General features: G+C 27.8%; 1 protein-coding gene across 2 annotated transcripts in view; it reads right to left on the bottom strand.

The window, feature by feature from the left end:
• LOC107064069 (uncharacterized) overlaps positions 1 to 14,463 on the bottom strand; it is a 42,358-nt gene that overhangs the window by 3,591 nt on the left and 24,304 nt on the right. Inside the window, exon 1 of one of the 2 annotated variants that reach the window (XM_089178302.1) lies at positions 2,672 to 2,811. The exons of the other annotated variant lie outside the window; for it this stretch is intronic. The gene's annotated coding sequence lies outside the window, so the exon portion shown is untranslated. Of the gene's footprint in view, positions 1 to 2,671; positions 2,812 to 14,463 lie in introns of those variants that run through there. 2 annotated transcript variants of the gene reach the window in all.

Below are 14,463 nucleotides of genomic sequence, written 5' to 3'. Positions count from 1 at the left end.
GTTGAAGTAAAAAAAAAAAAAAAAATAACAAAAAATAGAAATAACACAAGTCAAAGATTCAATTAGTGAATCAAATTCCAATTTGCTTTTTCGTTAACATCAAGAAACTGATTCCGATAGGTCGTCTATGTTAATTAAACGTTAATTTAACGATAAAAAAAGTACTTTTTAACGTAGCCTGTTCCATCGTAATATGATATTTAAACGTATAAAGAGAGGACATCTAACTATTCGTACCACAGGCTAACCAGCGCTTGATACTGCACTTTATGCAATGTTATTACAAGTATGGCAGTCGCGTAATGCGACGTCTACGTGCTACGACCATAAAAGAGAAAACGAAAGAGTCCTTTTCTCCTACAAAATCACGACAACGATGTTGGATACGTGACTCCCTCTCTCTCTCTCTCTCTCTTTTCTCTTTCTAGTCAAGTATGTTAAAGAGCAATTAACAGTGATTGAAGCTATCAGGTAGTCATATTATAGGACGGACGTGTTCGAGTTTTCATGTTGAAGATCAAACTTTTCATTAATGTTTCCTTGAAACTAGGGTTACTCATGAATGGGTTGAAAAACTTAAGTCTAACATAGAAATCTAATTTTTTTTTTTTTGCTTTTTTCGGTTAGACACTTTTATTTAACAAACACTCATTTTTTTTTTTTTTTTATCGAGACACAAAACTTTTCAATTTATCCTCGTACGTATACTTACGAGAACCGCTATAAAAATTAATTCTAAATTTTTATTTTTCACTTGTTTCTTTTTTCTTTGATGATATGCAAATACTTAAGTTATTATCGTAATTATATTTTTATTTTTAATTTACATATACCGAGAAACAATCTATTTGCTCGAATATTTAATTTTTTTTTTCTCTTTATATATTTTGGATGAAAATTATATTTTTTTTTTAAATTGTATGATCATCATTGGATAAAATAAAAAGCAAGATTTTATTCTTTGAAACATTTTCCACGGAAAATAAAGCAAACAATAATTCAACGACGACAGTGTATCTCGATAAGATAGAAAAATAAATCAAAAGATCAAATAATTATCTGAACTCGGATGTTTCTTAGTATCGCAGTATATCCCAGTATATTTCATTTTACATAGACGGTAGAGAAAAAAGAGAAAAGAGAAAAGAGAAAAGAGAAAAGAGAAAGAGAGAGAGAGTTATACTGTGTATCCAAGAAGAAGAGAATAATATCTCAGAAAAATATTTTCACAAAGTCAATAGCAACAATTTTCTCTGGGTTGAATCATGTTGCTTACCTAATTTGACGAAGTAAGAAGGTGGTAGGTGAAATACAGTGAGAAGAGACGTTGATAAACCAAGAAAATTCTTTTCTCACTTGCAAAGAGAAGTGCGAATTAGTTGGCAATTAGCCGTCGACCTTACTCAAGCTGAAGTATTTGCACTTGGCCTTCGTATCTTGGTGTGAGTATATTGTACTCAGAGAAGGATTAGGAAATTCGTTGAGAAATGAAAGTGGAAGAGAGAGAGAGAGAGAGAGAGAGAGAGAGGGAAAGGTAGATATGTAAAAAAAACATTTGATTTAAAGAAATTCTATATTGTATAAAAATGTATTCGATAATTTACGGTTGACAAATGCATTTTCAAGATCATATAACTAATGCCAATTACGAAGAGCCAATTAGAAACCATGTTACTTTTGAATTATCGTCTAAAGAATTTGGCTCGGAGGCTAAAGGGTTAAAATAACAACGAACATGACACCCAGAACATAAAAGACAAATATAGGTAGATAAATATATATGTACATATAATCTACTTACATTTATAAAAGAAAGAGAAACTTCGATTGCAGTGATATATAAGATGGAAATAAAGATAAATTTTGATAAAGGCGAGAAAGGAAGAAAAAAGAGATAAAGTTAAAATTGGATGAACAGCTAAATTTTTCTTCATCCCACGTATCCCACGTATCTACTATTTACTCGACTAAAGTTTAATCTTTCGGGTGAAAGAGAAATCTCGTTTATCGATTATTCCTCAATTCGTTCGTTTCCAATTACAAGCTCATTAGGTTTAAATTAATAACGTGATTGCATAATTTCTCGATCGAGACGTAATCTGTTGAATTAAATGTGTAATATATTTTCAATTATGTGATATATATTAGTTTTCAAATGAAATCACATCAATACAAATTATTTTTCATTAGTTTGTTTATTTGTTTGTTTTGAAAGAAAAGATAATAAAGCATCACTCTTTCAACGATGAAATATGCTTATATTAAATCAATGTTTCATCACTTTAAAAGATGATAAATATGTATTATAGTATAATTGGCAATAAGAAAACGTAGAAATGTCGTACTTTTAATGATCTAATTCATAAGAATAGATCGTGACAGGAGGTTCCATTAAAGAGAGCATCGATGAATTACGATAATGGATGAACGAGCCAGTAAGCTCAGATAAGATTTCGCGAGATCAATACTCTAAGTTTCAAGGCGCACGTTGCTTGGCCAATTTCCAAAATAGATATATAGATATATATATTTACACATACACACACAAATTCATTCTTCGTTTCTTCTAATCTTTTTAAGCTCGACTCATTTTCTCTAACTTAGCCTTGGGTGTCCTCAACACAAATATGATATATATTTATATATGGAAAATGCATACGCTTAAACTCACTTTTGAATCTATCCGTGTACCTAAATTTACTAGATAAGTGTGGACGATGGTTTAGTCCGAACTCATAGACAAGTGCTTTTGCTAGTCTAATTTGTCTATTTCACTTACTCTCACACATAACAGACCGTAGCAACAGGTTTGATTCTACTACGACCAAAGAAAATCGATAATCACCAAGCGTAGTTGGTTTATATGTATGTAAATCAAGTTAAATCTCGAGACAAGATTAAAAGAGATCTAATCTTTTAATCTTTCTCATAATACTTTGGATTTCGTAGAAATAAAGATCCTATTTGTTTTCTTTGGTTTCTTATATTGAAAAATAAAATTTCAAACTATAATATCAATCTCTTATTATTAATCTTTATTTTTATAAAGTTAAATGCCAAAATAATCTCATATAATTAATAATATATTAATCCAAATACATTTTATAAGTTTTTGTATATAAAAGATACAACACATAGAATCATGTATATATCTTTAATTAGCAAGTATACTTTAAGTCTTTTAAAAATATCATTAAAAATATTTTACAAATGTTTTAACATTAAATTTGCAAAATTGAATATTTATTATTAATTTAATATTAAAACAATCGAGATCTATTTTAAACACATTCGCCAATTTGACGAATACTTGGAACAAAATAATGAATTCATTTTATACGTTTGACAATTTTAACGTTAATTCATTGACACGAAAAGAACACAGAAAATCGAACATAGTAATTCTCTTTTCAAACAAGTTTCTTGCAAGAGAATCATTTATAACACGAATTTATGGTGAAATTTCATGTAAATGATCATAATTCTTTTAGCTAATCAATTACATAGGTCAAATAGGTGCGTCAAAGTTACAAGAGTTCATGTTTGAAGTCCGCCGTGAAAATGAGAGACTCAGTTGAAGTGTACTAATGATGCGTCCATAACCAGCTTGCAAGCCTAGGTACCTGATGGCACTATCTATAGAACTGTGGCACTATTAATACGATCTATTATTAATAGAGCTCGGTCTTGGGACGGTTGTGATTTCTCGATGCAATTTGCATCGTCCCTTTGCTTGTCAAAAGACGAGAAAGAGAGAGAGGGAGAGAGCTACGTCATGTTTTGCACGTAGGTCAACTCTATGCGATAATAAGAATAATAAAATCAAATCTTTTGGCTATTCTACTTGGTATAACACGCGTGCCAAAAGTCTTTTGTCTACGAATTATTTACTGATATTATTATTGTTTAGATCATAAGAAAAATAATGATAGAAATAGTGAGAAAGATGTTCAAATGCCTTTGTACAAGTTAGTTTTATTAAACCATTAGATATGAATCGTTTATTTTTCAATCTAAAATCAACATTGTGATTCATTCGGAATCTGTTAGCTGACGTGAAGCTATATAAACATTTTCAAAATTTGAAAAAAGAAAGAAAAGGTAAAACGTATTATTTATCATTAAAAAATACAACTGACAGCTGTCAGTAGAATATCTCTACTAAAAAAAGAAAAAATGATAAAATTCTTCAATTTTTGAAAAACATATTTGATATACATAGCTGACTTTGTAAATAGTAGTAACATATATATAAGATAATTTTACTTGTTTTCATTTTTTAAATAAATGATGTTTTCATATACAGTTGGTATTTGTATATGATATATAAAATGTCATAAAGTAAACCGTACAAATGAATGTTATATCAATTAAAAAAAAAAAAGTTTTCGATCTAAATGCAACGGAATAATTTCAAGATAACGTAAAAAGTATCGTGAAAAGAAATTTTATTTATTTACCTTTGGTAAACCATCGAGCACGTTTTAAATAACGAGACGACGAAAGAATAAAAAAATAGAGATGTATTCATTTTTAACGATGAAACGTGTAGGAAAAAATAAATTAATTAACACGTAAAAGCTTTTCAAAAAAGTTTAATAAATTTTTCTTTAAATTAATTATTATTTGATATTACATGTATATTTTTATAAAACATATTTGTATCACTAATCTTTCTATTTCATTTTTAATAGATCATTATTTTTTTTTTTTTTGAATTTTTTTAACGATAATAATTCGTATAATCTTTCATGGATTAACAATACTTATATTTACTGAAATCCTTTTTGCAACAAGATATAGAGTTGTTACACAGACCGCGCCCGATTAACGAAGTAGATATACTAACCTTGTTACGCGTACTATTGGCGGTCTATTGTAAGGTTTCTAACAAGGTCGCAAACGAGCCAGACTTTGGTGTGTTGTTACAACTTGGCTCTTAGTCAACTCGGACATTTGTTTAACATATACAGAATATTATTTAAGTGTCGTAAACTTGCTTATTCCAATTAGTAAAATAAGAATATCAATCAAGCATAATATTAGTTTCTAATTTGTAATAACCCTTTGTTGCATGGGACTCGTGATTACAAAACGTACAGAGCAAACCTGAAAATCACAAGTCGGGCTCGTGATACCGATCTAAATACAAGTTAGATAGTTTAACTTTTGAAATTATTAATATTATTGTTTATGACAATAATCACGATTCTGATGATAATAATCTAATTTTACCATTAGAAAACGCATAAAGTGATTGTTTATGGAAACAATGAAATTAACATGAAAAATCTGTTAATTACGGATAATAGTTACGGATTTAGAAAGAAATGAATAATAAGCGTAACATCTGTTAGCTATAGTGCCAAACGCGATGCCAAATTAAATCGTAAACACGGCAAGTGAATGATAATAACATCTAATCTCGAAATGAACATTAATCGTACTTGTTGAAAACTCTAGAAAAAGGAAAGAAAATTTGTAAGTTTTTATGTTAACAAAATACGTAAAATACATTAGAATATTATTGACATTTGAAAAACTTATCTACGAATAGTTACGATAGTAAAGAAATTGATCGATGAATTCGCTGTACTTTTGCAAACGTATTTCTATCATCTATCATTTTGTCGATATTCCAAGTCGCTTATGCGTCCTATAAAGATATGGTTATTAATCAAAGTATGGACACATAGTGACTATCCATTTTCACGTTAGTTTCTAGTCTTCTACGTTTCAAAGAATTTACTTTCGAAGAAATCATCAATCTGAGATACGATCAATTGTTAGAAATTTCTTCGAGTTAATAAAAAAAATCAATGTAGATATTGATATATTAAATACAAAAATATATTTAAATTTATTTAATTTAATAATTAAGATTATAATATCTTTAACCTTATATATATATATATATAAATAATTAACTCTACAATTTATTATAATAAATAATTGGAGATATATATTTAAGTATTAAACAAATATATTATAATATATGCATAATGTTAAATAAAAAAATATAATTAAGAGAAAGAGAGAGAAATAGAATTAAATGAACGTTTCTCGCTAAGCTATCCTTGTTAATTAAATTTTCAATTTTTTACTTATTACATTTTATTCACAAACCCACCCATGTTCGATTCACGTGAGAACAGACACAACTGCGAGACTATTCGTTTTTACTGGACATACATATATGCGTTTCGTCGATCGTTCCTAACTGTTGCGGGTTCGTACGAAATATATATGTCGATAAATTTTATCTCGATCTCATCCTACAATAATCGTTCCGCGGTATGTCGTGGTATACGCGTTAATTTCGCTCAAGAATTTAATACCAAAAAATAAAAATTCGTAGGGAAGAGGAAACTGTGCAAATTCTCTTGAAACGAAAATAATCATTCGATTTTTGCCTCGGGGTTGCTTGTCACATACGTGTACCTATAAAAATTGTACTTTTTCTTTTAATTTTTCTTTATGTATTGTATCTTTTTATTTGTAAAATTCTACAACATATTTGACATTTCATTAGGTTTTATTCTAATAACATTTCAATATACTTTTCATTACGATTAATGATTGTTAAAGCGTTTTATTTTTTTGTTATTGTATTTTATGGTATATGTCACGTAATATAAAAAAAAAAAGGATAATCAACTTAACAAAATTGTGAAAAAAAATAAGTTAAAAATTTACTATAATAGATTATTTATTGTTTTTTTTGTTTAATTTAATTTAATTTCTAATTTAATGTCTAAGTGGATATTATTGTTAATCCTTTATGAATTTCTATTATATTTCGTAGCTTGAAGATTTTAATTAAAACACTGATACATTTCACATTGATTTTAGTATATAATCATAACAGAGAGAATTTAAAATTGCCAGAGACAGTGATGGTAAAAGAGAATTTCGATTAAATATCGAAATGTTACTTTCGAGTTAAAACGTCTCCATAATGCAGGGATATAGTGCGTGTCCGTAGAGTATACGCATAATAAGAAATAATTAATTATTCTGTCTTAATTAGATGAAACGTTTCCCTCGAGAAGTCTGAATTTGTTAAAAGGATACAGAGATTGGTTAGCTTCATGCTCTTTCCGTATATTCATTTCAAAAGAATGAAGAAGTACGAAGTTGAGCGATCATGAATCTAAATGAAAAAGTATCGTCGATTAATTCCTGTGTGTGTGTGTTGAATCTTATTTAAATTATTATAATACATTTATTTAATTTTCTTTCATATACACGTATAATCCATTACTCTTTATCTTCATTACGAATTATAATATAATATAATATAATATCACACACACTTTTAAAACTACATATTATCGAGACTTTTTTTCCTTCATAAGCCAAGTTTTTGTCTTTTCTCTCTACTACTTTTGGGGTTGGCCCTCAATATCGTAAATCTCTCGATTTATCTTCGCTGACATCAAGGAATGGTTTTGAGAAGAAAGAAAAAAGAAGTGTCATTGTGTAGGTAGTATCTTTTTTCTCCGAAAGAAAAGAAAATAGAAAGGGGAGGGGGATATAACGTAATATCTCCCATGAGAAATAGTAAGAAATAGAGCTAGAGTGAGAAAGAAAAATATCGTATAAGAAACGAGTCAACTATCAAAAATCTTGCCAAAAAATGTCGCCTCGTATCCATGCACGTTACATTGCTATTCAATGTTGACTAACAATTTCAAGATGAAAAGGAAATAATATGGAAGTGTTAAAAATTGACCTAGATATTTATATGCCATTAATGTACGATAAATTATAAAATATGCGATAGAGGTGTCATAATTTATCTTCATTTTTATATCAAGTTGTTACGTTATTGTTCATAGAATTATTATATTATTAATCTTTCAAAACAGTCATTATTGTCAATAAAATAATATTATCAATTTATCTAAGCAAATTTAAATTGATTTTTGTTATATATATAAATTTCAATTTTATAAAGAAGATATCGGGGTTAAAATGTGAATGATCCCTATCGAAAACTCGTAAAGTCATCATTTGGAAGAACGTTTGTAAGTATCGTGTTAAGTTTATGTCTTTTTCTGCAATGGATTCGAACGATACGCGATACGCCGAACGTATGACAAAATCTAGTAGGGAAAATTGTGGCCATCGTCAATGAAAAATGGTTTAAGACATCTCGTATTAAATCGTTTTATGCCGTTTTTACGAGGAGTTCTCTGAGAAAACAAATATTCTCCTCCGAGACAATTGGCTTGCATCCAATTACAACGTTCGTTTGACCAGCTTTTTCTACTTCTTCCTCTATACCTGTTTCTTTCTCTCTTGCATAAAATAAATTGATAACAATTCAAGCATTCGTTGAAATATACATGAAAAAAAAAAAAGAAAAAAATGCAAGCAAATAATGGCATAATATTTGAACGACAACGAACTTTACATTGAAGCAACGAGTAGAAAAATCGAGTGTACGCAGAGAAAAGAAAATAAAGTTTATTGCTTGAAAAAATATATCTAACGTGGTAACAATTTTTATTGAATTTTCATTGCTTTTGTTTCTGATAATTAAATTATTACTCTTTTAATAGTATTTTATTTAATTGGCAAAAAATATAATGTGTCGGAATTATTAATAAAAAATAAATTGAAAAGGGTGTTATTTATTTATACATGAAATATTACTACTGACTACACAATATTACTAATTGAAAAAAATGAATAAATACATTTGATTACTTTTTTTTTTTTTTTTTAAATATAGGTATATCTACAGCTTACCGATGACTCATGCAGTGAAATAAAACAAATTCATTATTGGAAATTTGTTCGATCATCAAATAGGAAGAATTCGTTTGAACAAATTCACAGAAATGAGATTCAAATTAATATCGTCAAATTCAAGGTAGATGCCAGTTAATAAACAATATATATTCACGATCATAGGAAAGTTTGTTCATATGGGAATTCTGGAACGATGGGAAGAGATGTGTGCAGCAACACATGGCATTAAAACTCGAAAATTTATTTCGATTTCAATTTTACCATCCGTACGGGATTCTCGTTGGAAAAGTAGAACAATCATTCAAAAAAGTTCTCTTGGATTACAAAGTAAAAAAGTGCTTCGAACGATTGCTACTCGAGACGAGAGAGAATAAAACAAAGAAAAAGAAAGAGAAAACGGAAGAGAGAAAATCAAAGAAAGTTCTTTTGCACATTGCACTATTTTTTGCAATAATTTTTATTTATTTCTAAGTATTTCTTCAATCGTCTCAGAAAAAGATATTATTCATTCAATATTTGGTTTTTGTTTGAAATCTCTTTATGATGTTATAAAACTTTAAAGTTACACGCACCTGCATATGCAATATCTTATAGATTTTATTGTAATTTTTTTCATCGTCATAAAACTAATTATTAATTTAGATTCGATCAAAAATTTATTACTGTGATTATTCAAAGAGTATTACTAACACACAATTCCAATTCCATTGTGATCAAAGAAAATGAGAGTTTTCCCTAATATATATATAAGTATAAGTTATAATAATATAACTTACTATATAATATGTATTAAATAATAATATTTTTTTTCAACAAAATTGAATTGTAAAGAATTAACAATATTACAAATTTTCTTATGATATACTTATATACATATATCTATATTTTATCTTACATTTGCATGAGCAATTTCGTATTTTATTTACATCATACAATAAATATATAAATAATCAATTATACATGATAATACTTCTTTAACCCGTAATATAAAAATGAACAGAGAGAGAGAGAGAGAGAGAGAGATAGTTAACATATTAACAGAACTAAAATTTCAAAGTGTTTTTCTCGTATAATCTGTTTTTCCTCATTTTTTTTTTTTTCTATCTTTCAAGGACCAGATGCACGTGCTTTAACATGATTCTCTTTCTAACCGATTACACGACGCTTGCTTCTGACAACAGGCTCGTAATATATAAAGATATTTATATGTTGAAAGCGGTTTACCGATGGCAGCTGAGATAGGGGGTGGAAAAAAGGAACAAAAAAATAAATAAAACAAAAATAAAAAAGAACTCTCGGTTAGAACAAAAGCAATTGAACGAAATACCGTGAGTGTTAACGACAGATCAAAGCTAACGGCTGAGGTTTTTTAAAGTTACGTCACTAATGAATGATACGCCAACTCGTAATCCAATTTGCTTGTTGATTTATATACCAGACGATTAATGGCTCGTACAGTTGTGAAATGTTTCCCTAAACCCATCATCGATTACGTGGATTAACGTGTATTTTTACGCATATATATATATATATATATATATATATATATATATATATATATATATATGTTACTAATGTTTTATTATTAATTATGCTTTGTTTGTTTCTTCTTTCTATTTCATTTTTATATTTTTAATAAGGAACAAGTCACATTATAAATTAAAGATACACCATTCGAAATACTTTATCTTCAATGTCTTTTCATTCAAACGAAACCTTTTGGGATGTTTACAAAATTGCTTTCAATATAAAAGAAAAGTGTAATCTCTACTAAAAGCTTTATTCGACAGATTTCATTGTTATGATTTTGTTAAAAATAAATCTTAACAGAAATATATATATATATATATATTCTATACATATAAAAACAAACGTTAAAACGATAACACGACGAAAGCATTCTCGTGTTTAAAAACACTCTTTCGAAAGGTGAAACCGATGAAATAGAAGAAATGTCCCGAGGTAATAAGTAAAACAAATATCTTATTAATTTTTAAACGAAAATTCACGATAAGCTGTAATAATCCATATTTCTTAAATGAATATTAACGAATTATAGAAATTGTTCAAAGTATCTTTTTAAAATAGCATCAATGATAATTATTATTTAATCATATAATCAATTAATTCTATTAAGAAAGATATTATCTTATTACGAGAATATTATTGTAATTCTGTTTGAAATTAATTCGATGAAAGCTACGATATAATCATTCGTTTATACAAGATAATTGGAACCTTAAGATTCAATTGCGATCAATCAGCACAATTTGTTTCTCATCCATTGGTCCTTAAAAATGATTATAAACGATTTATCTAGTTGGTATCATTACGAACATTTTTCAAAGTTATCTAAAAGTCCTCTCAATATCGTTATATTTTTTAATCAAGTAATATACATCCCTAATCCGTAATACCTTTTGTAAGTACACATTATGTATACTCCACATATTGCATCTAATCTATATTGGCTTCGCATACTTGTAAATGATCTTGTGGGTCTTCAAGTTACTAACCGATTTTTTATAATCTTTCTTATACCATCTTGTCATAGAAAAAAAAGTAAATAAAGAAAAGAAAACAATTAGTTTCACTTGAAAATATATGTATATACATATACATATATATATATATATTTTTTTTAAATTCGATTGTCCTAAGTAATGATAAATTTAAACAAATTTTAATTGAACTTATGTATATCTTTAATAACGACTGTACAAAGAAAATATCATACCATAAAGTAAGACAGGGTCAAGTGTATTTGTGCGTGTGTGTGTGTGTGTGTGTGTCTGAATTATGTATATGTAATAGTTAATAAATGAAGAGACTGTGACTTTACAAGAAAAAAAATGAGATATTGCACGTACGTTTTATAGAAAACGTGTTAATCACGTTTTATTCTAACAAGAGAAGTAGTTACATACATTTTTGTCACTGGTCAAACAATAGTTCGTCTCTAAATGAAGAAATAAGAAAAATAATATATGGTGAGTTAATAATAATCAAATAATTATGAATAACGAAATTAATTAATTTTTAAAAATATTAATATAATTCCGATAGTATCAATAAAATGATAAACTACATGTATTTTCACAACTCTAATGTATTATAATGATAAAATTTACATAGATTAGGAATTTATCAGTAATTACCTAATGAAAATAATTCAAATTGATTTTGTTTTAATTTCATATAATTATCATATGGATACACGTTCATTAATGTTAAATTTTTATTTAAAAAAAAAAAAGAAAAACTTAAATTTTTATAGAAAATATAAAAATTATTTCGTTAAACTTACATATTGTATACAATAATATAAAATAAGAAGACAATGAATGCATATACAAGAAATTTTTTCAATCCGATGGGAACAATTTTTTGAAACAAATTATTTGGAGTAAAAAAATAGAAAAGAAAAGAAAAAATATGATAATCTTCTTATAAAATCGAATTCATGTTGATATTCTCTAGTCATGCGAGCAGTTCCTGGAAGATATTTAGAAAACTGTCCATAAAAATTGATTTGCTCGAAAGAATACTGAGTTCATGAAAGACGAGTAAACGTTTTCACGATTCGCACCATTTAAATGGAAATTTCGTGCAAGCATTGACCGAGAATCCGATGCATCTCATGTATGAAATATTACCAAGAATTTTCGTAGAAATTTTTGATCATCTACGTTCAGTATCCACGCGAAGTTAAAAATATTTTGACCATTATCGACATATTTATTTGTCCATATTCCATTCGAATGAAATAAAGAAATAATTATTAGCGATTAGTAGTAATCAGTTTTTTTTTCATCGAATATAATTTGCAAAAGATGTTCTTGTAAAATATTTCTTGTGAATCTACCCAACTTCCATTAAACGTTTGAGTGACATTCAATGCGATCATGCTGTTTATATTAAAAACTATTAAAGTATCGGATCGTGTTACATGATTGGATCTATCAACGTGAATTGGAACAAGTGTTATAACACGGGCTGTCATTGTTTTTGACAAGGTTTTTTACAAAAATTCTTTATTCTAACTAAAACGGTTCATTTAAACTTCAATCACAAGTAACTACATTTTACTCTTGATTTAATGAAACCTTCGATTTATTTAGCACCTTAAGAGATCCAAGATTTTTCTGTGGACAAAATAGAAGAAGAAAATAATAAAAGTTGATATAGTACATAATTATATGCCTGATTAATGAAAAATATAATTCGTAGATTAAATATGAAGCTGTTTAACTTCGTTACTTTTAAAAATAACACGCAATTAAGATTTCATTCAAATCCATTGAAGGCTTCATTAAAAACTTTTATATATTAATAAAACAAGGATATATGCAGAAGCATGATTAAAGTAGAATGAAGTTGCTCACGAAACTAGACGAAGTTATTTGAGTCTCTACTTCCTATCTCGTAAATTGAAACCTCATAAAAATGTAAAATACTAAAAACAACATACGAAATTACATGAGAAAATATATATGTATGTATATATGTTACGGTCAATGTACATACAGATCGTATAGACTGCCAGGATATTTTATAAAATATCCACTAAGATTAGCCAATCTATATTTTCAACCTGTTTTTCAATATTTAGAATGTACAAAAGGTTTTGGTCAATCCAGATTATAATACGCTTTAGTTGGCTGTGTTTAGTGCACGGGGGAGCAGAAATATTTTTAAACTTGTACAAGTGAAACAATTTACAATGTACTTATAATTAGATTCGATCAATCAATTGTGTTTTTAGAACGCAAGTAAAAAAAAAAGAATTTCAAAGTTATTGTAAGTGAAATAAACTATGAAAGGTATATTATGTTCGTACAGTCACGAAATGATCTTCACTTTCCCGTACTATGCACACACTTGTGTACCTGCTTTCTCAATTTCCTGATTAAAAGAACTAAATCTTATAAATTTCAACGTTATAAGGACTGAAGAAAGTATACTTTATACGTTCTGGAAAGGGAAATGACGTTATTCATTCTTCCCTTAAATCTCTTGCAACTAACCATGGCTGCTATGAGCTAAATACTCGTTTCAATCTGAAATATCCTAACGCAACCTTTAGGAAAATCCTTAAAAAATCCTGACAAAACATGAGGAGTGAAATGTTTACTGAAACACATTTTAAAGATTAAATTGAGACTTGTTAAGGACATTGTGAACAAATTTGTTAAATTTGCTTTGTTTCACTTATACGAGCTTGAAAACACTCTCCCACTTCTCGTGCATTAAACACAGCCAATTGAATCATAAATGTTAAATTGACCAAAACCTTCTAAATATTCTAAAGATTGAAGAATATACTCAAAATATACATTGCCAAATATTAGTGGACATTTTATAGAATTCTCTGGCAATACACAATCTGTACATTGACCGTAATAATATACATATATACATATATGTATGTTCAGTGTATTTACATATGTATGTATAAATACTTGTATATATTTGTCATGTTCCATGTATTCAAATTTATAGATATGTATTCGTATACACGAAGTATTTATAAATTATTAGGAACAAGCCTAAGTCGTTCCGGACTATAAGGATGGGAAGGTCGTTTCCAGGTATATATAATTCTGTTATTTAACAAACGGTTGTTATAGACCGGATGTTGAGAAGTGGGGACGTGTTTTGCAGGGGTGTACATGTATCGAAATTATTATAATATTCGTGACC

The sequence above is a fragment of the Polistes dominula genome, unplaced genomic scaffold (assembly GCF_049000335.1).
Source record: "Polistes dominula isolate Pdom_NZ unplaced genomic scaffold, Pdom_raw_medaka contig_77, whole genome shotgun sequence".
In the NCBI taxonomy this organism is placed as follows: domain Eukaryota; kingdom Metazoa; phylum Arthropoda; class Insecta; order Hymenoptera; family Vespidae; genus Polistes; species Polistes dominula.
The sequence above is the reverse complement of the archived record's forward strand: the minus strand, read 5'-3'. Positions and strand labels throughout refer to the sequence as shown.